Raw genomic sequence first — 21,898 nt, forward strand, 5'->3', positions numbered from 1 at the left:
GAGCAATTTCTATCTGCAAATGCTTGAAGTTATATTCTGGTTTGAAAATAACTGTCTCAACAATTCGATATTATCTCTTCCTTCGACAGTTCGGCCGCAGTACCCATATAATTTACAGTTGTTTGCGCATTTCTTTGTCCTGTTCCAACCTCAGCCCGTCGCCGTTGGATATAGTATGTACACATATTATTGTTATCGAAGTAGCAGAAAATCGTGTTTATAAAAACGGTTTTAAATGGTTACAATATTACATATACCATGTACCTGTATAGGTATAAATACCGTCTCCTATATTTCGATACACATTCGAAGGCGGTATGCAATATATTAGAGAAATTACTTCCAAGACGGATTTTATGATAATATTATTATCTACCTACTTCTGCCCTAGTCAGCTGGAAAAATATTATTCGAAAAACGCATATTATGCTTGTCACGGTCAAGTGGATAAAAAATATATCTCACGCAGCAGCGTCACGCCATTTCGAGCAGAGCTTAGGCGCATATTATTAGTTGTATCTCTCGTAAGTATTGCTATCCATAACCATAAACATAATCAGAGGGTTAAGACATATTTTTCAAACGGGGTATTCATGTATACAATATTATATATAGGCACTGTGTATAAGATATTTTTTATTACGTTCTCTCGTCTCCTCCGGACGTACCCATCTCATGGTTGTGCGCTTGCAGATTATTGTTCGGCACCTTATAAATCAAATGGGTAGGTACTTTTGAAAATTCGCAATCACATATAATATAAAATATAAATTATCGCGAGAAATTGAAAACAAATCGCTGTGGCGCGGAAGTGATGTGCATAAGGTGCAATATAATAATATTATTTACGTCTCGACAGATATAGCGAAATTAAAAATATGATATTAATCTTTATTGTTGCACCACTCGCACACATATACATTTTAATAAATATCATTATAATGATGTAGCAGAAAGTGTGTTTTCAACTTTTTAAAAATGGTTCTCTTGTATATGTTGCCTCTGTATAGGTAATCATTATAACATGACACAGACATTAAATAGACGAAATGAAGAATGAAGAAAAATATTTAATTTTTTTTTTTAAACGTTTCAGAAATATAAGTACATTCCAATTGTTGAAAAATATAATGAAAATAAGAAAACAATTTTCGACATGATATTATGGTATTGAAAAATAATACAGCAATATGAGAGTAAGTATAGTATCTAAAAAAAAATAAAACAGACAAATTTCATGGCCGTTTCCAACGGAATAATTTGTTTTTGTCCTCAATAATAAATGATAATGTACAAGTAACTACAAACAAATATATATAAGTATAATCATACAAATACGCTATGGAATGTATAAATTGCCTTTTCCAGAGAGAGTTAACAACGCGTATTTACCTACTATTTATTATTATTACTCAATAATATATATTTTTTACACTTAAACATGCCGGTTAATTAGTGATTTTCTCTACGTTTCACATTTTTCTTCATTCATTATCATGTTTAATTATTCTATCACTAAACTACGTTAGGTTATGTACGTCGTACGTGTATTATGGACAACAAATGTTATGATCTACTCGCATCAAGTAAATTAGCATTAAAGTGCTAATTAACCGTACTTGGACTTGAATGCGAAAGTGGTTGAGAAAAAGCATTGTAATATAAACATCACCACGCCAATTTACAGGGTGATTTTATAACGAATACACCATTAGAACAAACATAACATACTGTAACTATACCTACAAATTTAAATTAATCAAAGAAGTAATTTTTCAAATATTTCATTATCCAATTTTATAAATGTATTGCAAATTATTTAATTTCTATTTGACTTATTTTTTTTTTTTATCTTCACACCTACACATAAGTTTAATTTTTTTCCTAAATCAATGACTGAAATATATATGTGTATGTTTCAAAAGTATTGCATTCATGTACATAAGTATACTCAAGAAGAAATAATCAAATTTCAAACAAGTTGTTATAGGTATTTTAATTTTAAAGTAAAGATGAGCGGATTAGCAGTCCAACATTTTGCGGGGTTGGTACCATTATGTAATATGTTCCACTCCGTTTATCTAAACTTTAAATGCATATAAGTCACAAGCCATTTGTGCAAAATTCGTTTTTTTATACTTCACAGTAGGTAGGTACTCCAAAAAATAGTTTGGTTTGAAATAAGGAATTAAATATGCATGTTGTCATTAGAAAAAGAAAAACATTTAAAAATGATAACGATACAAAAGTATTTAGAAAAATGTAGTCCTAACCACTTAAGATAAGAAAAAATATATTTTCAAAAATGTTAATAGTTTTTTAAATAATGAATGTCTTAGGTTAAATGGATCACTCGATATGCACATATATTTACGAATGTGTGGCATATCTATAGTTATGTATAACAATATATTTAAATATTTTTTATAGGAATAATACCATATGTATAGTATTTATATGCTTACTTAACTATAAATAGTTCAACATTATAACACACAGTGATAAAAAATAAACTAGTGATCAATAGTTTGTGTAACTAACCATCAAAAATCCCTCTTGAATATCATCTTGATTTCATCTAATGTTAAAAAAAAAAAATTTGGTAGGTAAATCTGGTACCTATTTGAAGTCGGTCAATTACAGCGCGTGTTCGTGTTTATCCCAACCAGGTGACGGTCAAACGATACACCCTGTGTATACCGCACTACAACCGGTAAGGCGGTAACTGGTCGTCTATTAACATCACCACAGCATCGCATCGGAGCGATACGCATTATTATTGTAAAATAATAAAGCGAGATATCGTAAACATATTAAAGTGCTTAATGTGCTTATTATAAATCAGCCGGTAAGCTGGTAAAGAGTATGAAGTAATGAAAATATTTCAATACGAATATCAACTACACGCATTTTACACGCTTTATCTCTGGCACACGTCAATAATAAATTGGTCTAATCGTGTAATATATATACTAAGAAAAAAAGCACTCCCTACACGCGATGAATATTTGTTTCACGATCGTCATTATTACTATTTTTCTCCAGACAACTGGTTAGCAAATTGTTGTGGACGTGATGAGGACGCGTGATTGCGCTCGTGCCTGCGTGTATAGTGGTACAGGTACAGACCGATCTCCGAACGTTTACACCGTACGAATACGATATTATATCATAATTATTGTAATAATATATAATATACCTACGTAATTAAGTCAAAATAGTGTCCGAGCAAATTTACCATATCATATTTTGAGCGCAGATTAAATTATTACTATGCTATTATTATACTGTCGAATACCCGCACGTCCACGTCATCGTGTTCTTTATGTACATAGGTTACTAAACAAAATCCCTGACGATCCAATTTGTTGGTTCTCCAACTAAATGGATTCCGATAGGACGTGTATTTATATTTTCTACACACCACGAGCGATCACCTGTTTACTAATAAACTTCGATATAAACCCTGTACTAACCTAACCTGAACATAACATACCACTCAACATGACTGAGGCGCTCAACATGGAGATCAAACCTACAAAAATAATTAGATTTTTAAGTAGGTATCACAAATATTATAAACAAATTTTAAATTTAATAATATGTAATTATAAAAAAAAAAACCGTAAATTCTATAATTTGTAACACCTTCTACAAAATTTAATACATCATTTTTAAGAAATAAAATAATGCATAATTCAATGACAGGCTAATAACCTACACTGTTGAAGCCTTAATCTTTAAATAAAAAAATAAAAACCTAGCCAGAAGTCATATTTTACACAAAACAATGTGTTTGAAAAAAATATCCACCATTATAATATGGGAAAAAAATTATTAAATGGTTAAATACTAGCACGCAACCCAGAGACGACGTCAATTCTTCTTCAACTACTCAAAGAGGCGAACCTGATCCAGAAAATATGACATATACACATAGATCAGTCACATGCAATTAAAATTTAAATTAATGTCTTACGCCTTGCGTGTACACACTTAAAATATTTAGTATCATATTTTAAAATGCAATGTATTTCATAAACGCCAATAACTTAAGCAGTTGAGGCGTATAGGTATATAAATTAAAAAAAAAAAAAAACTATAGTATTGAATAGCCCAAACAGGTATTCAACATCTGCCCGAGTCGAATATATTTTGATCTAAATGTAAAAGCCGTGCAAGTTAATAGTTAAATAATGTATAAATGTATAATATTACATTACTATAAACTAGGTAGCAAATATTTAAAAATAACCATACGTAGTTGTCTGTTCGTAATTCGTATACCATAATAATATTCGTCTAGTCTTTATCACTTCAAGAGTACACACAATAATATGACTATATAGGATACATATTATAACACGTATATTATATTTTATTATGCGCATGGTACTATTATAATAATACACTTCATTATTTTGAATTGCTGTAACTGAAATGTATATCATTATTCTTTGTCTACAAAATGGTTTAAAGTAAAACCGTACACTATTATGTAAATTGATAAATATACTCACGATCCTTAAAAAATGAATCGCGTTTTTAATATCAAACGAAAAACCCCGGGGATATATCACACATCGAAATCGATTTATGGAAATACAAAAAATGAAGTCGTAATAACCTATTGGTATACAATATATTATGATGTCTATACACACCGCAGCCGGTACGTTAAATCATAAAAAAGAGAGATTATAATATTATAACGTGACGCGATATTAAATCCTCAAAGCTCAAAAGCGAGTACAACGCTTTAGTGCACGGTGTATTTGTTCTGACGATGGAGCTATATACTCATACATGTGTGAATTAATGAACGTCGCATGTTGGATTTCGAACACAATTGTTTTGAATACACTTAACACGTTTTCAATGTATACCTACACGGGCAGTAGGTATAATATATTATTTGGGTACTATAAAATAATGATATTTACTAATAACCAATAAGTAATGAGGCAGAGAGATGGTCATAATATTATGCGCGCATAACTAGTTTCACGTCTTATCAAATGATTATAATGTTGTTTGACAAATTGACAATATTATATTATATTTTTTAACTTTTTCGTTTTTAACGGTGTTTGACAAAATATGGTTTCCGTTACAGAATAATAATGCTCGCAGTAATAATATTATGCAAATCAAATGAACAGCTCAACAGTTTGTATCGTCATTTTTCAAAACTAGTGTTTACAACTAGACGACCATCATATTAATTTATGTGACAAAGTATGTACAGTGTAACTGTCGTGCACAACCGGTGGGCAGTAGTTTAGTGAATATAATAATAATAATAATAATAATATTGTATATTGCCGCTATTACAATGACTATTGTCTACATCTGATTCGAAAAACAAATTATTCCAATTTATGAAACATCTCTATACCGACCCGACTACTATAATAATAATAATAATATTGTCTAATCGTTTTGGATGTAGCGGTAATAATATATTACACGAACGTAAATTATTCGGCAACGGTAGTTTATTTTGTTCGTCGTAGGCGCCTGCTGTATACGATGTTATTAGGTAAACGAGAAAAAAGCGAATACATTTCGTTAATCACAATTTTCATTGACACATCAACATTATATTATATTATATATACTAGTAATAGTAAAAACATAGACGCTTTTGTTTTTTTTCTTAATAAAATTAATTACGCGACAGTGTAATAATTTAGCGTTTCGTTCAAGCGTCTATACCTATAATATAGTATTACCGACTAAATAATATGTATACAACTCATTCGAATTACAAATTATTCCAATCTATGAAACATACCTGTCCCAACTAACCTAACTACAATAATAATATCGTATAATCGTTTTGGATGTATGTAATATTCGGACATAAATTATTCGGCCGCGGTAGTATATTTTATTTGTCGTAGGCGCCTGCTGTATACGATGATACTAGCCATTAGGCGAACGAGAAAAAAGTGAATACATTTCGTTAATCACGAACATTTTCATTGATACATCAACAATAAACTGTACAATATGTATAAATAATAATAATAAATACACGCATTCTTTTGTTTTTTTTTTTATAATACTAATTATGCCGTGACAGTACTATGATAATTTAAAGTTTCGTTTCCATTCGTTCATGCGTCTACCTGTAATGGTATTACCGACTAATTATATGAATCTGATTCAAAATACAAATTATTCCGATTTATGAAACACACCTATCCTAACTAACCTAACTATAATAATAATATCGATTAATCGTTTTGGATGCAGGTAAATACAGACATAAATAATTTAACCATATTTTATTTGTGGAAGGTGCCTGCTGTACAACGGTTCTATAGGTAAACAATAAAAAAGTGAAAACATTTCGTTAATCACAATAATTTTCATTCATACACCAGTAGTATATTTTATAATAGTAAAAAACATAAATGCTTTTATTTTAACATGAATTATATATTGTTGAGCTGGGTGGGGCCGATTTTCGGTAGGCCGATTTTCTATTCCCACAAAAACGGTAATCAACAATAAAAACAAGCGGAAAAATTTAATTAAATTCCTAACAAAATTCGTAGCATTTTACTAGATGTTTTTCCACTGCACTTATATCTATATTATATGAAAATAAAATAAATATCAATTTTTCTTGAAAAGAAAAAATATCTAGTAGCAAACGCTACCTTTTTTTAAATAATATTAATTATTCCACGGTATAATAATTTAACGTTTTCATTTTTTTTTTCGTTTATAATGTTTCTAACTATAATAGTATTATCGACTAAATATTAACCTTAACATCACATTTATACAAATAAATAAAAAAATGTCTTTACCAGATGTTAAATGTATATATTTCAAACACGGAAACCGATAAGGGGAGAGTAAAATATGGGTGACGGAAAAATGTTGATTCCTGTGTTCGGCATTTTTAGAGCAAGGGTATATTTTACCGTAACCGATAAAAGTAGGTTGGTATTCGAATAAGAGGTATTTCCAATGAAAGTTTACAAGCACGAAGAAAAAACGGGGAAACTCGAGTTCCCGGAAAGGTAGATTTTTTGTTGACATTTTCCTAACCCAGCTTGTCTTTCATACCTGCATATTTTAGGTGAATCGATTAAACTACACATATTTACATCGTAGTTTCATATGGAAAAACTAAAAGCCGGCTAATACCTATTTGAAAATGTTAAGTTTTATTTGCTGGGGCGAAATAACCACTTTAATTGATTTATTTTCGAAGATAAATCTAATTATACGGCACGCTTTATATAAAATAATGCTTACGATTAAAATAACAGTTACATAAATACAGTATCGTAATCAGGAACTTATTATGGGGAAGGGGGTTTATCATAATAATTACATATTATGTAATAAATACATTTTTATACTTTCCATGTTTAAAGGGGATTTTAACCCCCTACCTCAATTCCACGTTAGTCACTGTCCTGCATAAATATAATCAATACATTTAGTACAGAAAGTCGTGAAAAAAGCATAACAAATGTCCACTATTATATTTTCATCATCTTCAGTTGTCCGCGTATTTCATACCATAGTTAAATTATTTTATTTCCATTTTAATATTGTATTATACTATTATACATTTCATTATATATTTATTATATTGTAAATGGTCATTGTAGAAATATTCTAAATTTAAAAATGTAATCAGCAATTTGTTTCAAAGTGCATAACGTATAAATACCCTTTTATCAATTTGAACAACACTTAAAACAGTTCATTCTATACCTCTATTTTGATTTAAAAAAAAAGTATTGACATTTTTATATCAGTTAATAACAAAAAAGCAACTAAAAAAATAAATAAATAATACAAAAAAAATTGACGGTTATGACTACATGAGTACCCATTGAAATATTTATTTTTCATTTTTATATGAGTGTACTGATTATTATTACTGATACTGTTTCCATGACAAAATCTTCATCGGTTGGCAAACGGAGCAAGTAGAAAGGAAATCCAAAAGTACATTTTGAAAACAATACATTTTTTTTTCCGAATAAACGTTGGAGGATTATTTCCTTCTATCAATTAAATTGCCTGTATTAGTTGTTGGGTTGTACATTTTAATAAATTAGTATTTTCAAAATTCAATAATATTTTAACATGTCATTGTGTTTATAAATTGGTTTTCCCTTGTTTATAGAAAATAAGTTATATAAACAGATAATATGGTGTACTATTTTTTAAAACAAATGCTTCAGACACACCAGCCTTTAGGTATACAGTCCATTTCATTTCAGTCAATATTATGATCTAATCATAAAAAACAACACACACACACAAAAAACATATTTTCCAGTACGGTCGACGAGAATTCTCGTAGAAAACAAATCGATTTATCTGTTCGAATAATGTTTACATCGCGCTACAAAGGCAACATTGAAGATATTTCTTAGCCTAAAATTGAAAATAAATAAGCATTTGTCGTCGATATACCTGTACAAGAGAAGATCAGTTTAACACTTCAATAATATATTATATAGTTGTCGAAAAAAACGACAGTCGTGTGAAGTCATAACACGAATGAGTAGGCAACGTAATCATCTTTTATATTTGTGATATTTCAAGACTTCGAAATCTGCCAACAGACTTTCCGTACACCGACTACCTATATTTGCACTAATAAACTGCATAGTTTCACCCCTGTAGACGAGTATAAATCTGGGGGGTACACTTTTTCATTTCAAAGCGGTTTTTTTCTTCTTTTTTTTTGGGGTGGTCGGTTTATCCGTAGCGCGTTCAGAATTCCGCAATCGGAGTTTATCCGCAAGCGGGGGACATCGGTTTATTGTTTTTGATGAAAAAAATCCGAGAATCGAGTTCTAAAAATAAAACTCGCGTAGTTAAACGCGAGCATAATAATATAATAAACTTTAAAACAACCCTCCTCCTCCTTACCTACCCAAAATAAAATACAAATAGTATTCGGTTTACGCGCTGTTCGCAATCTACTCTCTTTTTGTTAAGCCCGACACGGGGTCGCCGAAAAAGAGCGTCGAAAGTATTTGGCATGGCCCGGATACAAAGGCAACGACGCCACGACGGATATACAATATATATACGTCCATATATATGTATATACCTACATCCTTATATACAAATATATGTATATAATATATATATATTGTATATAATATATAAGTATGTACGGACGACGACGCGCTTAACGAACTGGATATACTTCAAATGTTTTTACAGTGCGAACGTCGCGGCATTAGTAGAAATGAAATCATATTGTTCAGCGGCGAATTTGAATAATTCGGCCTGCGGAACGGCAAAGGCGAGACCTCGAGCTATATTATACACGCGGAAAGCAACAATATACGTAGAACCTTTTAAAAAAAATAAAAGATTTTATCATAATATCGATTGTATAATACGATCAATTCGACTTGTTTTTTTAGACGACCGGCCGACCGCGATGATCAAAACGCATATCAATAACAATAATACTATTAGGTGAGCATTAGGCAACCGTTCACTGCAGCGCGGCCAAAGTGGGTACTCGATATTTCACGATTATTTCTTCGGAAAACATAACATTATTTAACGATTTCTCTACGCAGCAGACATATTTATTCTTCTACGCTTTGGAAAATGATATTCAAACAAACATCTTTATTATAATAGATGTGCGTAAGTGCATAACCTTGTAGTGCAAGACTATAGTAAATAACTATCAGCGGTTTTATGGATTTAAATAAAATTGTTTTTTTCTAAACTTACGTAATTTCAACGCACCGGCGAGCTTTCGTTGGACATTACTTAATAACCGTTATCGTAATAATATTACCACGATTAATAACTTCTGTCAGTGAAGATACAACTCTAGAGATTTCATCGCTCGCCGCATAAATGTAGAATAAGCTTATAAAATAAAATAGGTACATCGATATTACGCTAGTCTTGTACACACTCGCATTGCGTCGAATAAAATGTGAGAACTTAAACAAAAACATTAAAAAATGCCTTATAATGTGTTTAATAAGTGTTATGGACAGTATCATCATAGCTAGTAATCTGGAAACGTCTCATTATAAATGCAAGTGCCAGTCTGCAGAAGGTTGGTATATAATAATATGATTTATGTACCTCGCATATTGATCCGTATAATATACGTGAACACGTTCTGAACGGTGTTTTAAATTATTATTGTTAGTATTTTTTTTTTATAGATGTATATACCTATATTATACAAAAAGATATTTTATGAATACCAACATATTATAAATAAGTCATCTTCATTTTATTTATATCTACCCGAAAAAACTAATTATTAATTTGTTTTAATAATTTATTATTTTGGTTTTTTTTTACCAGCCATGGTCTTTTATTATTCAAAAAACATGTACAAAATCATGTTTATTGAATTGTTATGAAATTATGATAAATAACAAATACAATTATGGTATGTATATATTATACCTAAACAATAGTATAATATGTATATGCCATGGCACTGAGCTTAAAAATAATAGTAATTTGCATAGCCGTGTTTTTAACTTGAAAATATTTACATGAACATTTTTATTTCTTATAAATTCATGAAAAATAATACATATTATTAATAAAAATGCAATGTACCTAAAAAAGAGACAATTTCTTTTAACTTTATTATATACGTACACTCTTGCTAAGTAAAATATGTATGTATAAAATATTTCTTTTTTGAAAGTTCTTACTTGTCACTTGTCCCCAAACATGATATTACTGTATACATTATACGAGATAAGTTTTTTGTCATAGTTACAGAGGAAATCAAATTTAAAAGATAAATTTAAAACTAAGGTAGCACAAAGTTTAAATTTTTTCTTAAAATAAATATAATGTAATAAAGTCGACGTGGACAAATATTAAGATGATTTTTTATTCATGACATACTTTATAATAGTATGCATTTATAAGTCATTATTTTATGATTTGTCGAGATCATCAATTGTTACAAGAAATAAATATTATTAATTTTTTTTTTAATCTATCATGTAATATAAGTGTAGGTAACTACGTACAATTCTTTATATTATATTCTGATTACAGATGCGAATAAAACTGTCTCCTATGTACAACAAATTAAAATACTATTTTAAAAGACGCAATTGAACTACTCTTAAAACATAGGTAATTTATAATCAAATAGTACTGTGATAAACATAATACTGCAAAATAAAATACTAAAATAATACGGTAATCCGGTATAAATAGTTCATCCGTTTAGTTTGAAAATACGTATAGGTATACGGGCTACTCGAAAAATTAAAAACCATATGCAGAAGTTTGTTTTTATTTTTAATGAGTTAGTTTCATAAATTTTAACCATGTCTCTATCAAGAGCTTGGCTCAAAACGTATCTCTCATTATTGTATCATTCGCTAGAATTCTCGCTTTTATAATTATCATTAATAATTAATTAAATTATTTTACTTATATACCTATACAACACAACTCTATAGAAATTAAATTAAATGTATATACACATGTATATTCTGCGGTGCTCACTGTACACTCATTATATTCCAATTATACATTTAATTTATCATTTTGTTTGTGTGCTGTAGTATGTACATTGTACACTCTTAGCAATTTAACAAGATAGAAATAATACGTTATGAAACAACACGCATACTTATATACATTTGCAATATATAGAGGGATACGAAACAAGTATAATTTAAATTATATATATATATATGTATGTATGCATGTACAGGGTGATTCCAACATTTATGTTACAGCCATTTTATCAGATAAATATTCAAAAAAGTGAAAAATATATCATACAAACGTTTTTTGATTTAGAAACATATATTATGATTTCCCAATTATAAATTGTTTACAATATTTTAGGAGGATTTTGTGGGGCCAACTTTAGAAATTCAAATAGGAACCTATACTTTTTTTGTAGACATAATGTGGAGACATTTTTAAATAAATTTTAGTGCACGAATAACATTAATTAATGCATAACTCTGTGCTTGAGAGCTATTAAAAAATGTATAGATTTCCATTTGAATCTCTAAAGTTGACCCCCAAAACCCCCCCCAAAAATATTGTAAACAACTATAAATGTAAGAAATTATAATAGATGTTTCTAAATCAAACAACTTTTCATGATATATTTTTCACTATTTTGAATATTTATTTAATAAAATGGCTGTAACATAAGTTTTGAATCACCCCGTATATGTCTATTTAGTTTGTTAGGTACCTTTTATATTATTATAATGCTTAGATTTCAGTTGATGTATTTGTACAAACTGTTTAATATATGTAATTTAGGTATGCATACGGTTTACACGTAAATTAATTAACCGTTACGTTAATTCATTAAAATAATCAGATTTATGCATCGGTTCGTTATATTATTAATTCAATCGGGGAGGTAACAAATAACGCGTATTGTTTTTATTCTCTTATTGGTGTCGACTGTACCTACCAGTAACCATAAACGATAATGTCAGAAATGTTTAATGTCAGTGAACCTACCTGACGTCTGGTATAGGTACCTCAGGTACCATAGAATATTATGTTTTGTGCCTATACGTAAGATTCTTTTCGTAAATATTTTACGTCCTTTAAAATATGAGTTTTTACATCTATATAAATCAGACCAAGTCACCAAGACAATTACGGGAGATGACTAGACCTATCTTATAATTTATATCTTTGCGCAACTTTATAAACAGTCAGAAATTAGTTTACTTCAAATGATTTGCACATTCACATTAAAATATTGACAATGACGACATAATACTATAATGGGTGCTTCTGCTGTCAGTATAATATATTTTTATGGTTTTCATTGTTATTATATACAATCCTTTTGCATTATGTGAATAATTTTTATTTAATTTGTTTCATTAGTTATTAGGTAGGTAGTGAATTCGTTGGAATAGATTGTTTAAGTGGTGTTCGCTCGTTCGGTAACAAACATAAAAATAAAAATGTATTTAAGTCACGATGATTTATGATCTATGATCTATAGTATGTTAGTACAATAGTAAACGGTATGCTGCAGATTAATTACAATCACAAATATTACAGAATCACGAAAAATGCACCCCAGATACGGTTTGTGTAAAATGTCAATACTGAAAATCATCATAAGAATCTTTATTCCCCAGTTAAACTTTTGTGATGAAATAAAAGAATCTGTACCTTAGACTAAATATTTTATACCTGCGATTGTGTCTAACCACTGCAAACACAAAATATAAAAATATAAAACGTCTATTGGGTAAAATTTATTTTATAGTTGTTGTAGTAGACAATATTTTAGTGTTTTTAATAAAAGGTTAGGTTAGGTTACCATCTTCACTATAATTGTCATGAGAAAATATATCAAGCATAAGGCAATGATTGTGAGAAACACCTGTTTCGGGGGTTGTAAGGTAGTGAGCGTGTTCCGGAAGGTTAGACACTTTAATAACGCGGTGCAGGTGGACGCATCTTGCACAGGAAACAAAAAGAAACGTTTGTAACGCGATTATATATATATATTATATAATATACATAGAAAATATTTTATTAAAATAATAATTCCTCATAGGTGTTGTATATAAAATAAATATTTTTTTTGGAGGGAGGGATTATTTTCAAATTCAAATTAAGAATATCATAGCTATCGAGAAAAATGTTATTAATGAATACTCGAGACAAAAAGAAATAAAAATTGGCATAATTTTCACATTTCGTTATGACTTGGAAATAAATAATATCCTCCCGACATCTTCAATGGTGAGTTTGTTTAATTAAAATAAAATATAAGACACCAAACTTAAGCCCTCCTTAGCTTGGTTTTTCTTCTTTTTTTCTCTTACCAGAGGGAGGAAATGGACTAAAATGGGCGATCCTTCACCACGGGACGCTAAAGAAAATAATCATTTCAAACTGTGCTTTGCCATTTGAATATATACACCATTAATTAATTTTCTTATTCTTAAATTAATATCTACCACTCCACTATATACGTCCTTCTTCTCAAGCTAATAAAAATATGTTACTAATCTGAGATCTCTATAATACGAGTATATATTAACTAGCGTATGCGTTTTATATTTTTTGTGTAAGGCAGTAAAATTAATTTACGTTAAAATAATTATTAGCACTTGTTGATAATTAAAAACAAAAAATTAAGTACTATATTAATACATACACTAAAAAGTAAAAACCCAATAATTATTATTTACTGTTATATTGTTTCAAAATATTTTTTTTTTGTACAAAGACTTTTGATTTAAACGCATAGCTCGTACGTATATAGCTCAACAAATAATAAAACCTACCTATATAATTTTATACTAAATTTCGAACAGAACGCTTAAACTTTTCCTGCGCATTGAGTCTGTTATAAAATCTCTTCATGCTAAATGTTTAATAATGAATTATTTACGATATCAAAAAGTTTTAATTTTCTTTTTTAAAAGTTTTCGATTTTCACTCGAAACCTACGGTATAGCTGGCATAAGTAATAATATTTCAGCACACAAAGAAAAATAATGCTTTAAGTTTTTTAAAATTATGAATGTACCTATCTAATAAAGTTATAACGTTTAGGGTAATTTAGTAGCTACCCTTTCAATTTTTTTTTTGTCAGCATTATTATTTTTATTACATATGCCTACCTATATGATTTTTAATTTCAAACTATAATTTTCCAAATGGAATATGATTTTTATTATTTAAGACATTATATTATACAACTCCGAACTCACGCAGAGATTGTGTGATTCAAAACTACCCGCTAATAGAACTCGATGAGCACAATGCTTCATATTTAGGATTGCCGACAATCACATGTGTTATTACTTATTAATCAAGATGTAAGAACAATCACAAGCTAGGTCACGTTTTATTTTTTTACCGAATGCAACTTGGGTGTTCTATAATAATAATAATACTGCTCCTATGTGGCTATGTGATATTGCGATATTTTTAGAAATTAATATTTGTGTCATACAAGAGTAAGTACTTATTATTTGTTATTAAACCATGAGATGTTTTAAATTTTGACAAAATACATATTTTGGAAATTAAAAAAAAAAAAAACATTATTAATGCATAATTTAAACTGAGGATATAAAATAATATTAGGACACACAATATACAAACCATAATGCCGTGTGACCACGCGATCAGACTACCGCAATGATTTATACTATTTTTGTGTAAGTAAACGCAGTTCACGAGTATTACGAGTATATTATTCTATCACGGGGTGGTCCGAACTTGTTTTTGATTTGATTATTTTTTTTTACCTAACCAATTTAAAAAATAAAAAATAAATCTCAACGCTTTACAATAAACTGAAATTTATATTCACAACTATGAAAAACTTGAATCATTTTTCATCACGAAAGACGAAACCATACCCAAAACAAAGGGAAAGCTATTTATTATGAAAGAGAATTGTTCAAAATTGTTGACAAATATAATATATATTATAGGCCATTTTATCTCTCCACCCGGAACGCGAAAAGGGCGTAAATGGTAAATGTCGTGGGACAGAATTCTGTTCTCTCCGCGGTAGTGATTTGCTCCCCTCTTATATGTAGCACGCGCACCTGGGTGTATAACGAATTTAAATTAAAGGGGCTGTTTTGTGAACCAAATGCCAGCGCATACAAAAACAGTTCCATCAACGTGAAATAGTTTTCGAGATATTTTAGAGAGTGTCAATGGCGAGTGCCGCCGTCTGCAGAATGGATTAAATCATCATTTTATATAATATTTATTATTATATAAAAAAAAAAAATTAAAGTGTTTATCGCTGCACGTATCAATAATTAGTGCGAAAAGTTTTTTAAATTCAATTAGTATCCTACGAAGTTCCGAAACGAAGAATATCGATCAATCATTAACGCATAGTATAGCTGGTAGGTTTCTTTGGTCCCATACAAAAAAAAATTGCCCAATTTATTTCATAATACTAAAACACATCATAAAATATGCTTAAAAAAAACCTGATATATAAATCTTTGATATTCGACATGACGCTGCGCGTCAATCTAAGTATTAATTATTATTTTATATTTATGGTGTTCCGGTGTTCACTTGAGTGAAACGTTTTATTAATTATTGGAATAACCTACCTATATTTAATTTATTACATTAGGAAAACATATTATTAAAAAAACATTGAAAAAAAAAATTAACACGTTTCGATGTAATCGGAAAAAAATTTTATAACAAACTCGAACGCGGCAGCAAATTTTCTGAATACTCATTAAGCTACAGGAGCAAAAGACCTACGCTGGTTTTTCAATTTCAAAGAATTGCCTTGGGTCTCGCCACACTCGCCATCATTGCTTCCAGGTCAAGTCACTGATCTCATAAAATGTCCCGCTAAGCGTCTACTTTGTACTATTATAAATTCCTCGATAATTCTACGTATGTATGTGCAAATGTGTGTGTGTGTGTGAGTGAGTGTATTATTACCTACAGTGTAAATGAAGGGCGTGGGTTCGGTGATTTAATTTTACTTCGACTGATCATCGTTGCTTTGAATGCTTGGCAAAACATTAAACACCATCACTTTACTTTGATAATATTCAGTTTAACAAGTTATTTATTCAAACATTTCATGTAAACGTAAAATGTATTTAGGTACTTTGTGCGATATGTTTCGTACACTCTTTGCATCAAACAATTTTGTACACATGATTAAAAGTTATCTTATACGCACAAAACATTGCGTAATGCATTACGAAAATATTAACTCCATATATTATTGAAAATGTGCGCTGAAACATTGTGAAATGTGCTTTAATATATTATGCGATGTTGAAGAACGAAATTCAAAAAAAAAAAAACGTTTTAAATTATTAATTCCATTAAACCAAGAGTGCCTTCTGTGGGTGGTTTTTCTACTCGAGTCATCAAGCTAAACTCAAATAACATCAATATTAAGCTCATTATACACAAACTTGAAACTATATGGCGGTTAAACCAAATTAAACATAAAATTATTTTGAATTAACCCATACGAAAACATTGAATATACAATACCTAATATATATTATATGAAGTGGACAAATCGTAAATATAATCATAATATATAAAGTTTACATCGCTGTTTCGAAAATCAAATCATTGTTGACATACCTATTATATTCAATCATAAATTGTGAAAATTCTGAAAAAGGCGTCATCAACATATTATCACAAATCATAATTATATAAGACGTATTTTATCTTCAATAATAATGCGTTGTTTGATAGCAATTAATACGAGATTTTATTTATGCGCTTATTATTTTTAACTTAGTAATGACTGGCGTCGTTATAATATATATATATTTTTTTCAAAGTTATATCACGTTATACGAATCTCCCATCTTTGTTTATTCAGATACTCGAGTCGAGTTACGTATATATTATAATTTATAAAAGTGCAGATATATATAAATGTATATATAAGTATATAACCCTATTCGGGCTGCTCAATAAGCATCGAATAAGTGCGTTGGACGCGTTTATTAATAAAAACGAAAAAGTCGATGAAAAATAATCATCGACGAACACTGCACGCTGTACGCACAATAATATACACTCTGTATGCACAAATGAAGAGCGGAGCGATTACATTACTTTTTAATACAGCCTTTGCTCGTCATGTGGCATCTTCGGGGGTGGCCCCCGTGATGCCTCCCCCCACCACAACACAATTTCCATTAAATTATTATCACCGATGTAATGATACAATCACACAGTGTGTTGGAGCGGTCGTTAAATTGCATAATACTATTTACTATATATTTATGTATCATCGGGTCTGTGCAGTACATTAAATGAAATCATCGATACACGATATTTTGTTCGAGCGATTTCGTGCTTAACCCCTTAAAATATCATAATATCAGCCAAGTGATTGCTATTATTAACCAACTCTGTGATATTTGTATACACACGTCGTATCCGAACTCCGCTGTCATAAATACTGGTATCTATTGCAGAACGGGGAGTAGTCTGCACCAGTAGAGATCACCGACGATAGATCAGTTCACACGTCTTGCCGGGTGCGATGGGTGTCGTTATGCGAAGAAAAAATAAAAACACAATTTAGCTAGGCAGGTATACCTATTATATTTTATTATCGAGCCGCAGTCTCGTGTTTCGTATAATAATAACGCTCTTGATTACGACTTGCGGCGGCGGCGGCGGCGGGTTCACACATTTCACTCTTGCGCGCATACCTGTAGCTGCAGTATAATACCTATTATATTATGTCGTAATAACAATAATGATAATAATAATTTAAACGACGTCGATAATCGCCAAAGGAAATCGAAAAGTAGCCGGGAATCTGTTCATCATCGTGATATATAACGCGGTCCGACGCATATCACTCCGTCGTCGGCGTGTAACCTTTCGACCGCACAATACACGTACAATACAGGACCGCGGTATTATACTTATACCCAGGTACAATAATAGCGTATAAATGTACAATACGTGAAGGGCATCCGCAAGTATTCATAATGTAGGTAGGCGTACAACATACAGGGTGATTAACTACACAGCAAACAATCGTCATTACGTTCAGGAAAAACGGTAGGCGTAGGTTTTTTTTTTATTGCCCTCATTTCGTCGCCTTTGCGATAGCCGCGCTGGCCATGGATGCGGCAAATCACAATCGACTTTTTGTTTTGAACGGCCACCAATATTCTTAATTTGAACGCAATGTATACTCTACTTACGAGTTACGACTCTAATTTTCTGAACTCAAAAGCAAAACACCAACGTGTTCAAGAAAACAGTGGCATATCATCATATATCCGTACCTACGTACAGGTGCTGTCTACATGTATTTATTTATATTCAAAGTTTAAGCGCCATCAGAGTATTGGCAGCATTGCACGAAATAATTTTGGAAGAAACCCGCTCGAGACATTTACCTGATCAGTTGGACGTAAAAGCTTGTAATCGAAAAAACAAAAACTAATGATTTAATACCCACGATATGGTAGATACGTATACCACTAAAATAAACGTACCTATAGCGTAAATATTGAAAATGTCCAAGTCTCTTGAATCGTCTGCAAGAATCAAAACTCTAGGAAACGCGCCGCGCCCGATGGGTGCGCACTACCAACCGCGGTAACCGTTAAACACAAACCACACACTATATACGTACGACATTAAAACACACATACCTAAGTGGTAGGCAGTACGCAGTAGAGGCATTTCGAGTTATAATAATATAAAAATATGTATAACAGGTATATTTTTACAATACGCGCGCAGTCAGCTCGCGAGTGCCACGACGGACTTGGGACATTGGGTCGGCCATCAATCACCTCGTAATAATCATCGTAACAACAATGATGATAATGATGATGATGATGATGATGATGATGATGATGATGATAATAATAATAATAACTACGACGACTGCGATCACAGTCTCACCCGAGTGTTGGTCTTGTTTTTTTTTTTAGTCGAAAACGCGGCTCCGTATTCGGACCGATGTTGTGTTGTGCGCCGTACATAGTTACTATAATGTTACTTTATCGTCATCGTTATAATATTATGTACGTGATATGGTTAATACCATTGTACCTGTGTTGTTGTGCACAACGAACGGAGCAATAATACACGAAAAGGCATCATGACACAGACTATTATTCTGCGATTACACGCGGGACGACGCGCGCCGATTGTCCTGCACCGTCGTCGGCACTTTACAGCAGGAGCAGGAGCAGGAGCAGGATCATTACACGGTCGCGCACCGTACAATAATAATAATAATACCAAATAATAATCATAGTAATTATTATTATTATTATTATTATCGCCACCACCGCCGCGGAGGCAGTCGTAAGCCGGCGAGGCGGTTTCCTATTAATTTCGTGCGTATTATATCAATATACAAAATGGCAGAAACCTAACCGCGGTCTCCGCTATAGTTTTAGATGCCTATTTTAGAGGTATTGACCTGCTGCGAGTAGACTATGTTTGCGCGCGTGAAAAATTAAGTGTTGGTAAAAAAATATGCTCGAACAATAATTTGTGTATGACGTGATCGTGACGAGATGGATTGTTATTCTAATAATATCTCGTTAAATATTATTATTGTCGATCCCATATTTGAGTACACCAAAAACAAACTCGGGATACAACATTAATTATTTAATTTTATTCAACGCGATTCGGTGGGTATTTAAATACTATTGTTGTAATTTAAATTATCATCGATTATGATATTATTTTATTATGACGTACGAACCTACGAAAATATCTTTTAATTTTTTTAATCCGACCATAATTTTCTGTCAATTATTATTTAAATTATTACTATACATAAAACGACATATTAAATTAATCACCAAAAAAACGTATTCCATGCATAATTTAGATTTTAAAACGTGTGTGTAACTATTATTATTATTATTTTTTTTTATTATTGCATTTGAAATTATAATAATTTCTGCTTCAACTACTAAAGCGATTAGCATATATAACTATTTAAAATTTGAACCTATTAATTATTATTATAAAATTAACGATTCAATTTCGTTTATAATTAGGTACAACTATTCGTATAATATGTGAATTAAAAATTAATAATTTAATATCTTTATATAATATCTTGATACGCATAAAACAAAGTGCTTTTATAATGTCCGGTATCATCTCGGAAACTACCGAATGGATCCCAACGAAGATTCCTGTCCACGAAATATTGTACTATAAAATAGGAATACACCTGCAGTGGGGCCATATTTCCAGTAAAATTAAATTAGGAAAAAAATGGTAAACTTTGACCTGGTGAAATGGAAACGGTAATGCAGCTAGACGAATATTGTCAATATTGTAGCAAAAATATTCCCAATTAATTTTAAAATATCAATTATAAAATTCTATAAAAAAATTCACGATTTTTTAATTGCGCTGTATTTTTTAAATTGTTTTAAGTTCGAAAACGGTCTATTAAATTACATGCGACATTTCGAAAATGTGCACGAATGGTCGTCACCCCTTTAAAAATATTTTATATTTTATCGTAGCCTCACGATAGGTACCTATTTAACTATATAACAATGGTGACGGGGATCAGGCCAAGTATGAGAAGGTACAATATTGTGAATTATTATAATTGGTACGTACCACGGTATGGTAGACCAAAACCAACGATAAGTCGTATTATTATTTCGTCGACACTCACCTGAAAAAAAAAGAAAAATTACATTAGTAAAGTGAATTACGAATCAGAATTTCGTGTAGGTACGCAGTATATACAGAGTGATTCATCAAGCATGCTCACCCCCTTTTTTCTTTAATAAATTCATATATTTTAAATCTGATTTTGGGAATTTTTAGATATACTTAAAGACCGTATTTTCAAATTATTGAGATTTTTGAACAACGAATACTTAAGGAGTATCCTGTATTCCTGTAGAGATACAAACTTCTGATTTTCAAATGAGAATCCACTTTTTCAACTGCAAATTATTCAGTATATAAGTCTCCGGCAAAATTTCTACGAGTAGTATTTGAGTTATTCAACTTTGTGTTCTACTGATAAAACCTTGGTTATTGGTTCATAAGATATGGGGGCTATGGTCATTTTAAACTTTTTTGGTCATGGTGTCGTTAATATAAATCAAACGAAATTAATAAACTGTATTTGTTTGTATAACCACAGGACACTTCTTAAGTAGTACTGAGAGATTCAAGAATTTGAAAAAATTGTTTTAGATAATTTTTAAAAATTCCCCCAAAAAAAAAACAAAATTTAAATAAATTCATTATATTATAGGGGAAATTGGTGTGTGCATACTTTTTGAACCACCCTGTATAGTATAAAAATATGCTACTATATCATAATATCGTCAATGCTCAATAATTGTGATATGACTCAAAATAGGAACGTGACTTT

General features: G+C 30.6%; 1 protein-coding gene across 1 annotated transcript in view; it reads right to left on the reverse strand.

Annotated features, from left to right (window-relative positions):
- Positions 1-21,179, reverse strand: part of LOC111039265 (protein prickle-like) — a 117,983-nt gene extending 96,804 nt beyond the window's left edge. Inside the window, exon 1 of the mRNA XM_022322686.1 lies at positions 21,127-21,179. The gene's annotated coding sequence lies outside the window, so the exon portion shown is untranslated. The remainder of the gene's footprint in view (positions 1-21,126) is intronic.
- Positions 21,180-21,898: the final 719 nt, after the last annotated feature.

The sequence above is a fragment of the Myzus persicae genome, unplaced genomic scaffold (assembly GCF_001856785.1).
Source record: "Myzus persicae strain clone G006 unplaced genomic scaffold, MPER_G0061.0, whole genome shotgun sequence".
Taxonomy (NCBI): Eukaryota; Metazoa; Arthropoda; class Insecta; order Hemiptera; family Aphididae; genus Myzus; species Myzus persicae.